Source organism: Hemitrygon akajei, chromosome 9 (genome assembly GCF_048418815.1).
Source record: "Hemitrygon akajei chromosome 9, sHemAka1.3, whole genome shotgun sequence".
Classification (NCBI taxonomy): domain Eukaryota; kingdom Metazoa; phylum Chordata; class Chondrichthyes; order Myliobatiformes; family Dasyatidae; genus Hemitrygon; species Hemitrygon akajei.
The window spans coordinates 44121186-44135267 of NC_133132.1; the positions used below are offsets into that span (position 1 = coordinate 44121186).

A 14082-nucleotide genomic window follows, 5' to 3' on the forward strand; every position below is an offset into this window, starting at 1 on the left:
AGTGCTCCTGGTCTACATTCCTGATACCTGTCTTAATTCAGGGGTCTGATTTGTCAAGCACCTCTGCTCCTTCCTCTAAAGTCAGCACTTCCCAAGGCCAAACATTTTAATTCCCATTCCGGTTCCGGTTCCGACATGTCAGTCCATGACCTCCTCCTATGCCACAAGGAGGCCACTCTCAGGATGAAGGAGCAGCTTATATTCTATCTGGGTAGCCTCCATGCTGATGTCATAACTATTGATTTTTCCTTCCGGCCTATCATTCCCGCATCACCCCACCCCCGGCAGTTTCCCTCCTCCTTCCCTTTCTTCTATGGTCCAGTCTCCTCTCTTATCCGATTCCTTTCCTCTCTAGCTCTTTTTCTTTCCTACCCACCTGACTTCACCTGCCATCTTCTAGCCAACCTCCTTCCTCTCCCCCCCCCCCCCCCCAGCTTTCTATTCTGCTGTCTTCCCCCTTCCTTTCCAGTCCTGGAGAAGGGTCTCGGCCCAAAACGTCGACTGCCCGTTCATTTCCATAGACACTACCTGACCAGCTGAGTTCTGCCAGCATTTTGTGTTTTTATTTATTTCCAGCATCTGCAGGTTCACTCGTGTTGCTGATGCTGATTAACGCTCATTTTGGGTGTCTGGAGTGTGGGTGCAAAGAAGGAGGTGTGAAAAGCATACAGAATTCAAAGGAAGCAATGGCGATACCTTGTAAATATAGCATTGTTCTTTGATCCTTAGCATATAAAGTGTCATGTAATATCATGTTGAACAGGCCCCTTCCTCTGAAAGGATCTCAAGATGATGCCTACTCCTCGTTTTTGTCGAATAAAACACGTCTATATCCACTAGCTCCAGTCTCTCTCCAGCAACTTTGCTCACATTTCAACATGGTCAAAGGGTCCTTCAGTTTACACCGTTGCCACTCATTGCCCTGATGTGATAAGCCCGTTCATAGTTTGAGGGGTTTCCCTCAACGCCCGAGTGGAAGAAGGAGCCTTCCCCTGTGGCCCTTCTCCACAGAGCCTCGGCATTGACTGCATTGAGGGTCAGTGCATCCCTCAACAGCTACTCGTGAGGCCTGAAATATGGCGGCCAGCGGCATTCAAAGTGCAAAGTTCAATGCGAATTTACTAGCAAGGTACCAATACGTGACCTTACGGACACCTTATTGTGCTTGAAGACCAACAAGTTTTGAGCAGACTAAAGGGTGGCTTTCAATGAGCCGATGACCTTCCTGCAACATTTGAAGCCCATCTCTTTGCGTGTGTCCCCGGGGACGGCCAGCTGATCAGAGTCCTCTGTTACGCAGCTACTGAGGATGAACTGGGACATGGACCCTAGCACCCTCCTCCGCACCCTCATCGCAAATCCGCAGTCTGCAAAAAGGACCATCTCCTCCCCACCACAACCATCCTAAGAACAAGGTGCATCAGCAATGATGTTAACACCACACAGGAAGGATGTTACCAGAAGGGTCCATCTCGGCTCTGGCCAAGTGAGATCTTGGTGTTTCTTGGAGAACTTTGGTGGTGAGGTATTCTGCAAAGTGAATTGGACAGTAAGATCAAGACTGGTGTGATCTTGACCTCATTTCCCCTTCCCAAACATTGCCCTTAACCCTGATCTAGTGATGAAGAATTCTGTGAATCGATCTGGGCAGTCTGCTCAGGCGATCACCCCACGGTATCCTGTGAGATGTTTGGGGGTACCAACCATGCTTGGCTGGCTTGTTTTCAAAGGTCTTTATAGGGAGGAACTTTTCTACAAAGAATAGGTAGAGCGGTGATATCCAGCTGACTGGGATGATGGCGTGGCAGGTGGGCCAGACCCATCCTTTTCATCGCCAGGGACAGGTAGAACTTCAGAATGTACCGACACTGGTGTCCACGTGCATTACATCCAAGCACATCCTGATACAGCCACACAGGAAGATGGTCATCAGGATGAGGACTATGTTAGTCACACTTTTGCCTCCAGTGACACATCTGACTCATTGCAGGAATTTTACAGCCACCTCACCACAGTGTACAGTCATTCCACACAGTCAGTTTCTCAGCATTTTTATTCCCAGATTCCCAGCATTCATTCCACATTCAGTGAACATTTCAGTTAATTATTGCATTTAAGCCACATTGAGTTTACTTTGTATAATCGTACCCTTTTTTTTCTCTTGCCCTTCCGCATTTCTGTAAGGTTTCTCTGCCCTTCCCAGTTTTGCTGCAGGTGATTTTATTTCCAGTTCTGATGTCAGGTCCCAGACCGGAAACAGAAACTCACTCTCTCTCTCTTTCTCTCTCTCTCAACTCTCTCTCTCTCTCTCTTTCTCTCTCCCACCCCTCTCTCTCTCTCTCCCCTCTCTCTCTCTCTCCCCTCTCTCTCTCTCTCTCTCTCCTCTCTCCCCTCTCTCTCTCCTCTCTCTCTCTCTCTCTCTCTCTCTCTCTCTCTCTCTCTCTCTCTCTCTCTCTCTCTCTCTCTCTCTCTCTCTCGCTGATTGCTCCCAGCAGTTTCTGTTTTAATATTTAAAGAAATAGTTACCTTGAAATAACTGAGCTTTTGTTAAACTCATCAGATGGGTGAAAATATGCCAGAAGTACCTAGCCTGGTCAATGTGTAATTGCCTCATAACATGTGCAGGGGTAAGTAGGGGTGGTGGATAGATCTTGCCCTGCCAGTGACATCCAGGTTCTGTGACTGACATAGCTTCATTTCAAGCATTATTAACCAGGTTCTACAACTGTTTATTGGTACCTGTGAGTTTTTTTTAAACTTTGAAATTTGATTTAGCTATAGATTTAGAAACGCATCATTGTAAGAGGCCCTTCCAGCCCAATGAGCCCACACTGTCTACTTACAATCCTGCGACCAATTAACGTCCTAACTCATATATCTATAGAATGTGGGAGGAAATTGGAGCACTTGGAGGAAACCCACTCAGTGACCAGGAGAACATACTTAGAGACAGCAGTAGGATTGAACCAGGGTCACTGAAACTGTGATTCTAATCACTGTGCTATCTTGACCCCCTAAGTCTAAGCTTTGAGTCTAAACCTTGTGGATACCCTGAACCCACAATGGCAACATATAGAGACATAGAAATGGCAGTGTACAGTTAGAGCACAGGTTCCCAACCCTTTTTGTGCCACGGAGCCTCACCATTAACCAAAGCGTCCATGGATCCCAAGTTGGGAGCACCTGCTCTAGAGTGAAGACCTTGTCTGACTTTGGAGTGTTATAACCTCAAGAAACTTCAGGGAAGTAATCTTTCTGACTTCATTATATCCTGTTGTTGTGGCCGACTAGAAGGCCCTACAACGCATAGTCAAAACTGCCCAACCAGGAGTCACACACAACTAGAGCCAATGGAATAGACTCTCTAAGGCTGACACCCCTCAACCACTGCACGCTGGCATTTTATCCCTGTATATTCATTCATTCGTTATCTGTCGTGTGGCACGACAAGGGAGACCATGGTCTTTCCACGACCTTGATTGTTCTCAGCAAATTTTTCTATAGAAGTGGTTTGCCATTGCCTTCCTCTGGGCCATTTCTCTACAAGGCTGGTGAGCCCCAGCCATTATCAACACTCTTCGGGGATTGTCTGCCTGGAGTCAGCGGTCGCATGACCAGGATTTGTGATACACACCGGCTGCTCAGCAGCCATCCACCACCTGCTCCCATGGCTCCACATGACCCTGGTCGGGGGCTAAGCAGGTAACACACCTTGGCCAAAGGTAGCCTGCAGGCTTACGGAGGAAGGACTGCCTACACCTCCTTCGGTAGAGACGTATCTCCACCCAGCCCTGGGTAGACTGACATAAATATAGCTCTATCCCTTCTAAACCGAAGACCTTTTAAGTATTAACATTTCGGATGGGACGTTTCCTGGTGGCTGTTCGCAGAATCTCTGGCGTGAAGCTGGGTTCAGGAACTGAAGAGGAAACCATTGTGCCTCTTGTTCAGTTTCAATCATTTGCCAGAACTCCCCCCCACAACCTCGTCCCTTTGTTCTCTGCAAAGCCATGTCAAACACCCAATTCAAAATCAAAGGACTAGGGTGGGGGCAAACTTGAAACAATCTGTATGACTGAAAAACTACTGGTTAACCCTAGAGAGCTAAAGGAAGATGAATTCACCATTCCATTACGTAGTGTGTTCTATTTTTCCAGATTTCCATATCACGTACTGTAGAAGGACATGCAGATGACGTTTAATGTGAATAAGTGTGAGGTTATCCACTTTGGGAGTAAGAACAGGAAGGCAGATTATTATCTGAACGGTGTAGAGTTAGGTAAGGGAGAAATACAAAGAGATCTCGGAGTCCTTGTTCATCGGTCACTGAAGGTGAATGAGCAAGTGCAGCAGGCAGTGAAGAAGGCTAATGGAGTGTTGGCCTTTATTACAAAGGGAATTGAGTACAAGAGCAAGGAAATCCTCTTGCATTTGTACAGGGCCCTGGTGAGACCACACCTGGAGTATTGTGTACAGTTTTGGTCTCCAGGGTTAAGGAAGGACATCCTGGCTGTAGAGGAAGTGCAGCGTAGATTCACAAGGTTAATTCCTGGGATGTCAGGACTATCTTACGCAGAGAGGTTAGAGAGACTGGGCTTGTACACGCTGGAATTAAGGAGATTGAGAGGGGATCTGATTGAAACATATAAGATTATTAAGGGATTGGACAAGATAGAGGCAGGAAATATGTTCTAGATGCTGGGACAGTCCAGTACCAGAAGGCGTGGTTTGAGAATAAGGGGTAGGTCATTTAGGACAGAGTTAAGGAAAAACTTCTTCTCCCAGAGAGTTGTGGGGGTCTGGAATGCACTGCCTCGGAAAGCAGTGGAGGCCAATTCTCTGGATGCTTTCAAGAAGGAGCTAGATAGGTATCTTATGGATAGGGAAATCAAGGGTTATGGGGACAAGGCAGGAACCGGGTATTGATAGTGGATGATCAGCCATGATCTCAAAATGGCGGTGCAGGCTCGAAGGGCCGAATGGTCTACTTCTGCACCTATTGTCTATTGACATCACGTGGCCCATTGAACCTCTTGTACTTTGATCCAATTTTACCCATTTCCATCAACTCCCAACAGATTCTTCCATGCATAGCAAGCCACAAGTGGGACGAATCCATTGCACTCGAAGGAAACACACACATTGAAGAGGGAGTGTATTGAAGAGGGAGTGTGTAAATTCCACACTGACAGCACCAATGATCAGGATTAACAAGGGGCTGATGGAGCTGAGAGGCACCAGCTGGGGTAGCATGTAATAAAGACAGTACCTCTCCTTCTGCATTGCCCTTCGATCTGGCCCTGAAATCCCCCTCGTTTCTCTTCAATGAATAACTGTCCATTGAACCTACCTCCTATCCTCCTGACTCCTATTTCCACCAAACTGCCTCCAGTTTCCTCTTTTGTTTCCTGTTATAGGTGACTTTTTAATATTATGCTCTAAGCTTCCTGCGCATAATAGCTTCGACATCAGGATCTCAATGGAATATTCTCACAGGCAGGTTTGTTAGAGCTCTTGGGGAGGGTTTAAACTAACTCGACAGGGAGATAGGAAATGGAGTGAAGGGACTCAGGATAAGACAGTTGGTGAAAAAAAAAGCAAAGATAGCGTGCAATCAGGCTGTCAGGAAGAGCAGGCAGATGATAGGGCAAAGTTTTAGCCAGCAGGGTGAGTATCAGTGCATTAGGGATGCGGAATCAAAAAGGGTAGCAAATACAGTACTCCAAGTGTTATATCTCAAAGCACAGAATATAAGAAAGAAGGTGGATGGTCTTGTTGCGTTTTGTCGGATATGATGTTGTGGCCATCACGGAATCGTGGATGAAGGATAGTTGTAGTTGGGAGCTGAATGTCCAAGGTTACACGTTATATCGGAGGGATAGGAAGGTAGGCAGAGGGGGTAGCGTGGCTCTGCTGGTAATGAATGGCATGAAATCATTAGAAAGAAGTTCAATCCTCGTGGGTTGAGTTAAGAAACTGCAAGGGTAAAAGAACCTTGAAGGCAATTATGTACAGGTCTCCAAACAGCAGCTGGGATGTGGACCACAGATTACAGTGGAAAATAGAAAAGGTGTGTCATAAGGGTAATATTATGATAGTCATGGGAGATTTTAACATGCGGATAGATTGGGAAATCAGGTTGGTAATGGATCCCAAGAGAGTGAATTTGTTGAATGTCTACAAGATTACTTTTTAGAGCAGTTTGTCAGTGAGCCTACTAGGGGAACAGCTATTCTGGATTGGATGTTATGTAATGAACCTGAGGTGATTAGGGAGCTTAAGGTAAAGGAACCCTTAGGAGACAGTGATCTCAATATGACTGAGCTCAACTTGAGACTTGATAGGGAGAAAGTAAAGTCTGACATAGCAGTATTTCAGTGGAGTAAGGGAAATTACAGTGCTATGAGAGAGGAGTTGGCCAAAGTAAATTGGAAGGAGATGCCGGCAGGGATGACAGCAGAACAGCAATGGTGTGAGTTTCTGGGGAAAATCAGGAAAGTGCAAGATAAATTTATTCCAAAAACAACAAAATACTCAAATGGCAAAATAGTACAGCCGTGGCTAACAAGGGATGTCAAAGCTAATGTGAAAGCAAAAGACAGGGCACACAACAAAGCAAAAATTAGAAGGACGATAGGGGATTGGGAAGCTTTTAAAAACCTACAGAAAGCAACTAAAAGAATCATTAGGAGGGTAAAGATGAAATATGAAAGCAAGCCAGCAAACAATATCAAGGTGGATAGAAAAAGCTTTTTCAAGTATATAAAAAGATAAAAGAGAGAAGAGAGTGGATATAGGACCACGAGAAAATGAGGCAGGAGAAATAATAACAGGGGACAAGGAGATGGCAGATGAACTAAATGAGTATTTTGCGCCAGTGTTCACTGTGGAAGACACTAGCAGTGTGCCTGATGTTGATAGGTGTGAGGGAAAAGAAGTAAATGCAGTTACCATTACAAGGGAGAAGGTACTCAAAAGGTTGAAAGACCTGAAGGTACGTAAGTCACCTAGACCAGATGAACTGCACCCTAGGGTAATGCTAGAGATTGTGGAGGCATTAGCAATGATCTTTCAAGAATCATTGTATTCCGGTATGGTTCCAGAAGACTGGAAAAACTGCAAATGTCACCCACTCCACTCTTTAAGAAAGGAAATTATAGACCAGTTAGCCTGATCTCAGTGACTGGGAAGATGTTGGAGTCAATTGTTAAGGATGAGGTTATGGAGTACCTGGTGACACGGGATAAAATAGGACAAAGTCAGCATGGTTTCCTTAAGGGAAAAATTTGCCTGAGGAACCTGTTGGAATTCTTTGAGGAGATTACAAGTAGGATAGATAAAGGGGACGTAGTGGATGTTGTATATTTGGATTTTCAGAAGGCCTTTGACAAGGTGGCACACATGAGGCTACTTTCCAAGTTAAGAGCCCATGGTATTACAGGAAAGTTACTAACATGGTTAGAATATTGGCTGATTGTTAGGAGGCAGTGAGTGGGAATAAAAGGATCCTTTTCTGGTTGGCTGCCAGTGCCTAGTGGTGTTCTTCAGGGACCACTTCTTCTTGTGCTGTATAGAAATGATTTAGATAATGGAATAGATGGCTCTATTGCCACGTTTGCAGATGATACAAAGATTGGTGGAGGGGCAGGTAGTGTGAGGAAACAGAAAAGTTGCAGAAGGGCTTAGGCAGATTAGGAGAGCGGGCAAGAAAGTGGCAAACGAAATACAATGTTGGAAACGCATGGTCATGCACATTGGTAGAAATAAATGAGCAGATTATTTATTTTCTAAACAGAGAGAAAAACTAAAAATCTGAGATGTAAATGATCTTGGGAGTCCTTGTGCAGAACACCCTAAACTTTAACTGGCAGGTTGAGTTAGTGGTGAGGGAGGCAAATGTAATGTTAGCGTTCTTTCCAAGAAGTCTAGAATATAAAAGCATCATCTGCCTCCTCTAGACTCCATGTCTCTGGTGGCTTTGGTATTGCAAGACCACTGTCGTACGGCATAGGTCTCATGGCTGAAGGGAGATTCGGGCATTCAATGTATTTCTCGTTTTCAGCAGAGAGACAAGACACACTGTTCAGACAGAAGTAGCAGTCTGTCACATGATCCTTCTGCTCTCACCATATCATCGGGGCGGTGAATGACATTGACTTTAGCTTACATTGTGGGCAAGATTTTAATTGGCTTGGTTTATGAAATGAAATACCAAATACTCATGCCATCAAGCTGGATGCTACCCAGACAGATTATAAGGCGCTGCTCTTTCACCCTGAAGGTGGCCTCGTCCCATCACAAAGTGAGTCTCATATTTTCATCCATATGGTACTGTTTACTTGCATAAACTGTGATCACATATTCAGCACTATGATGTTGGCCGAATGAAAAGCATGACAACAGGGAGGCGGGTACTTTAAGTCTTGCTTTGAGATCATTTGTTTTCACAAGAGAGCAGACTAGGACTCCATTTAATGTCCCACCACACCTCCACCAGCGGAGATATCTGACAGCGGGATCTCAAATAGATTAAATACGCAATGGAAGTTGCGCTTTGTTTGGACTTTGATGCAAATGTTTTCTGCAAAAAGTTGCTCGAATGCATATTTTTTGAGAGGATTGGTTCCTTATGAAACATTGTGCTTCAGCTTGTTAGGTAAACAGGACAGAGAGAGAAAAGGACAATAGTGAAACTCTGTGATACAGAACATAGTTGATGCAAAAAGGAGAATGCTGAAAATACTCACCTGCCTATCACTTCCTCCTGGGTCCCTTCCACCTTCTCTTTCTCCTATGTTCCACTCTCCTCTCCTATCAGATTCCTTCCTCTTCAGTCCTTCAACATTCCCACCTACCTGGCTTCACCAATCACCTTTCTAGTCCCGAGGAAGGGTCTCAGCCCAAAACGTCAATGGACTATTCATTTCCATGGATGCTGCCTGACCTACTGAGTTCCTGCAGCATTTTGTGTGTGTTGCTCTGGATTTCCAGCATCTGCAGATTTCCTCATCTTTGTGATCACACCTGCATTGTGTGTAGGAACTTGCTGTGATCTGTTTAACACATTTCCCTCCATCAGCAAGTACACCTCAAATGTATGCAGCAGACTGCAAACTCAAGAGCAAATCTTACGTCTCATAATTCAGTGAGAATAAATCTGATCCAACGGGACATGCTGAAGATATGAAAGACCCTGTGGAAAACTGCAGGTGTACCTTTGTGTTTATTACATCTCACCCTTGTATGTGCATGTGAATATAATCAAACCGAATACCTGTGAACTCTATTTGAATCAGGACGGGGTGTTTGGAATCTGTCCTTACTTTTGACTTACTCGTCTTGGAACTGAAGAATGCATTTTCCACTCAAGGCATTCGGTATAATGACCGACACCATCTCACAGCACGTAGTTTATTTTTATAATTAATTCGTTTATTCAAATAATTCAAGAATCCTTTTTTAAAATTTTCCAAAGTAGCTTGAGGCAAGGCTTAAATATCTGATTCTTTAAATGATTTCCAGTACCTTTTATATATAGCAGAGATATCAATAAAGTCCCCTTTAATACAATATTTACTTTTAAATTGACAATCACAACAGTTAATTATACAAACAATAAATCTATAGATTTTGTTCCAAAACAAAATGCCATGAACTATCACATCTAGAAATTGGTTACAGCACAAGTAGATGTTATCGGAAATATAATCAGAGAATACAGTACTTGCCAAATGCCATTAGTGCTGCTAAAAATGAACTGGATGTGAAACAAAGTTGTCTTTTAAAACATTACCAGATATTTTATTTGGACAGTTCAATACCATGAACCATGGGTCAGTGTCAGTCCAAAGAGACAAACTCACTGACTACAGTCACTTAAGGAGATGGCGACTTTCAGAATCTGTGGTTCTCATTCCTTTATGATTTCAGAATTAAAGTGTGCATCACCGTCTAACAAAGCTTACTCTTTGAATCTCAGACTGACATACAGTACTGTGCAAAAGTACAAATATACACACACACTCATAGCTAGGGCGCCTGAGGCTTTTGCACAGTACTGTGTTGTCAAAATGGAGCAGAAACGGTGGTGCAGGTGCAGACATGCCCAGCCCTGGGACACCATCAAGGTCATTTGCTTCCAAACAGTTGGTCGTTACGAAATGTCTCTCTGGTGCGTCTCACTCCCTTACCCTAGATATGTCATGAAATTTTTTTTTTTGCAGCAGCAGTACAGTGCAATACATAAAATTACTACAGTTCTGTGCAAAGGTTTTAGGCAACACAGTTATGTACAGTGCCTAAGACTTTTGAACAATACCATATCGTTTTATTTTTCAATTTTAAAAACCAGATGATAAAGAGGTAGCTCTAAATATTTATATCCAATAAATATGTGATACATTACCTCCCTAAAAGTACTAAAAATATTTAAAAATTTAAACTTATAAGTGAATTGAACATGTTCTACCAGTAAGTGTGTGTGAATCTGTATGTATGTGTGAGTGTCTGTCTGTGTGTTGGTAAAATCCAATCTTGGTATCAGCCAGGAGCGTCTCCTTGCACTGAAGTTTGATGGTCTGGTTCTTTCAACAGTCCCACTGACCTTCAACAGGTTTTCTCTGAATGTCCATTATTATTGTTATCATCGAATGAGCGGCTTCCCGGAGAATTAAAGGTCTCACCAGGCCTCATTTCAACAGAAAATTGCTGGTTAATTAGTCTAATTATTTACACCGGGGAAAAAAGAAAGATACACGGGCAGAGTGTCGACAGAAAGCTCTTCAAATCATTCTTCCTTTCACACATGGTAACTATCAGGGCAGCTCAGTTCAGCAGCAAAGAGATGAAGAAGGAAAGAGAGACAGACAGAGAGAAACAGAGACAGAGAGTGAGAGAAGGGACTACCAAATTCATTTCAGTTCAACGTGATCACTTCACACCGGCAAAGGTGACATTCGCCAATGATGATTTGGTCTTCAGGAAACGAGAGGAACAACGTAATAACTTTGGAAAACCAGTTGCTGAGCTGTGCACCCATCATGAGCTCCCTGGTGTTGAGCTGATGTTTGAACGACGTGCTGCCTCGTTGCCAAGTGAGGCCAAAGCACCCTTTAGCAGGAGAGGTAGAATACGGACGCAGTGATGGTGAGAGGGAGGAACAGCAAGTTGAACGAATGCAGTCTGAAGCCTCCTGTACCAGTGCCACTAGTGGGGGTAGTGGGCACAGTGGACACAGTGGACACAGTGGATGTGTAATTATTCGTGCCCGTGCTGTTGTTCATCTTATTTGTGGTACTGACAGTATCAGTTGTGCTCTGCAGAAGAAAACAAACACACACACCCATTAACTATGTGGGAACAGACACCGATAATTTAGAAAACAGTCGATGCGGGGAATGGGCACCAACATGTAAATATTGCACAGGATAATCTACCCAACTTACAGAATCAGTGTGTGTATAGAGTGAATATTTATTTATTGAGAATAGGCTGTCCGGCCCTTTGAGCTACGCTGCTCAGCAACCCCTAATTTAACCCTAGCCTAACCACAGGACAATTTACAACCACTTATTAACCTACCGACCAGTGCATGTTTGGACTGTGGGAGAAATACAATCACAGAGAGAACGTTCAAACTCCTTGCAGGCAGCAGCGGGAATTGAACCCGGATCACCTGCACTGTAAAGTGTTGTGCTAGGCACTACGCTACCGATATCTATGGTGACACATAGCATGTGGATAATAGACACTGAAAGTGTAAATGGAAATCTCTCTCTCTCTCAATGAGACAATGGGCAGATGCAGGTATATAATCACTCGTGAGGAACGCTTACAATGTGGCCAGTTATTTTTCCAATGGGCTCTTTTGGCTACCTGGAAAAAAATGAACCTCAAGGTATCAGCATCAACATCATCATTATCTGCCCTTTCGTATTACGTGGGCGATCATGGTCTTATCCAAGACTATAAATTTTTCTACAGAAGAGGTTTGCCGTTACCTTCTTCTGGGCAGTGTCTTTACAAGACGGGTGACCCCAGTCATTATCAAAACTCTTCAGAGATTGTCTGCCTGGTGTCAGTGGTCTCATAACCAGGACCTGTGATCTGCACCGGCTGCTCACACGACCACCCACCACCAGCTCCCATGGCCGCCCGTCACCCTGTAGAGGGGGTAGGGGAGGCTACACCTTGCCCAGGGGTGACCTGCAGGCTAGCGGAGGGAAGGGGCGTCTTACACCTCCATTGGGGGAGACGTATCCCCACCCCGACACCCCAAACGCTTATTGTTGGGTCAGTGCACGTCAATGCGCGAGATTCTGGGTGCAATGATTTTTAATCCTGTGCCGGGTTTGTAGTCCACTTTGCATCGCTTCCGGTTTTGCGTTAAAATGGACAAAACGGGAGAGGCGGCCATTTCTCCGCTGGACTGGTCACCGGTCAGGAGTGGCCCTGAAATGTGAGTTACGCGGTGATCGGAGTAGAGCCGGGAAGAAGGTTCGGCTCAGCGAGCCTCCTTCCCGCCGGACCCGCTCCCTACTCAATGGCCCGGCGAGGACAACGGACTGTCCTACAACACCGTCAGAAAACGGCAAACTCGAAAAACAATACCGCCGACAAAAGTCAGCAACAGCTCAGCGAAGGGCAAAACCCCGTTAGTCCGGCTGGGGTAAGTTAACAATTCCGATTTAGAGAGCGGGGAGGGGGAGGGGGCAACTCCGGACAATGGTAAGTTATCGTGACAGAATTGTTAATTTAGTTCATTACACGAAGCCGACCACTCCTGAATTCAACCAGCTATCATTGTGTAAGACAATGATCCGGCATCATACAAACTTCAGAAACCTTGTCGCGTCCGCTGGGTTAGCGTCCGAAGACGAGCTTTCTATTGCTGAAACCTGTCGGGAATCGATACCATTGTGATTCACAGCCGGACACGCAGTACAGAGAGATCAGGGATTTGTACCTACCGGGGTTTGCGTTGAAACTGCTATTCCAACAACCATCAAAAACACGACCCACAATTTAATCATTTTGTCGTGGGTGGGATCGAGTTTTGGCTATAAATGTAATTCCTCTCTCTCTTCCCTCCCGGAGCAGGTTGTAGTCACGACAAGTCTCAACGCGATGGTAGCTCTCAGCTTCAAATGACGGCTGAGTTGAGTCCGGGAGCATTTTTATATCAAGAGGAGCCCGTGACGCGATGGTCACGGATCACGTTAAACCTTCCTCAGGTCCTGGGAGCCTCCCACCCTCCGCAAACGGGGACGGCCACAGCCCAGGGCGAGCCGAGGGAGTGGCCGCATGGTTGTTGGTGACTGATACCCCTCACTGAAGAAACCCAGTTGTCTGCCGCTGCTTTTAATGAAGTCCGTGCTCTCTCTCTCTCTCTCCCTCCTTTCATTCTCTCTCATTCTCTCAATCTCTCGCTTTCACTACCCACCCAGCCTCCTTCCTCTCTCCTCCTTGTTCTTCTCTCACTGTCTCCAGGAACACATTTTTGCCAATTCCCCCCCCCCCCACCCCACACACACACACACACACTTTAAACACCAATTTTACCGGTCAGTTTCCGCCAAACCGGACGATTAATGAGAGTCCAAACGCCCTCAAGCTCGGAGAGAGTGTGTGTGGGGGGGGGGGGGGGCGTGAGGATTATGTCATTAAATTTGACCGTTTTCGCTGCAGGTTTTAAAGCGGGACATTCATTCGTGCAATAAAAGACAATCGCATAATAAAAGCGGCAAGTGCTCACGGTAGACCTGGCTCCGTTTACATTGCTAAACAGCTTTTTCCGTTCCTATGTAGTGCACCCCGCTCCCCCCAGCCCCAAAGCCGGACGGCGATGCAACCGGTTAAAATGCTTTCATAGAAATATGCGAGCGCTTTTGGAGAAGTACGAGTCACCGCAAGCTCATGATAAAAATCTTCTCGGACATGATTGTCGCTTTTTGAAGCAAGCGGGAACCTCCAACTTCAGCAGTGAGATATTGAAGATGTCCTCCAACGCTCCTGGCCAGTAGATCAGAACCGGTACACATACACCATCAGGGCTAGACGCGCACCCGAGGGCTCCTCCTCGTC

The 14082-nt window shown here is 45.3% G+C and overlaps 1 long non-coding RNA gene across 1 annotated transcript; it reads right to left on the reverse strand.

Moving 5' to 3' along the window:
• Positions 1-9410: 9410 nt before the first annotated feature.
• Positions 9411-13448, reverse strand: LOC140733053 (uncharacterized). The gene is made up of 2 exons (XR_012100214.1): positions 12969-13448; positions 9411-11315 (listed from the first exon to the last, which is right to left on the reverse strand). It is a non-coding gene; the product is annotated as an uncharacterized lncRNA (long non-coding RNA).
• Positions 13449-14082: the final 634 nt, after the last annotated feature.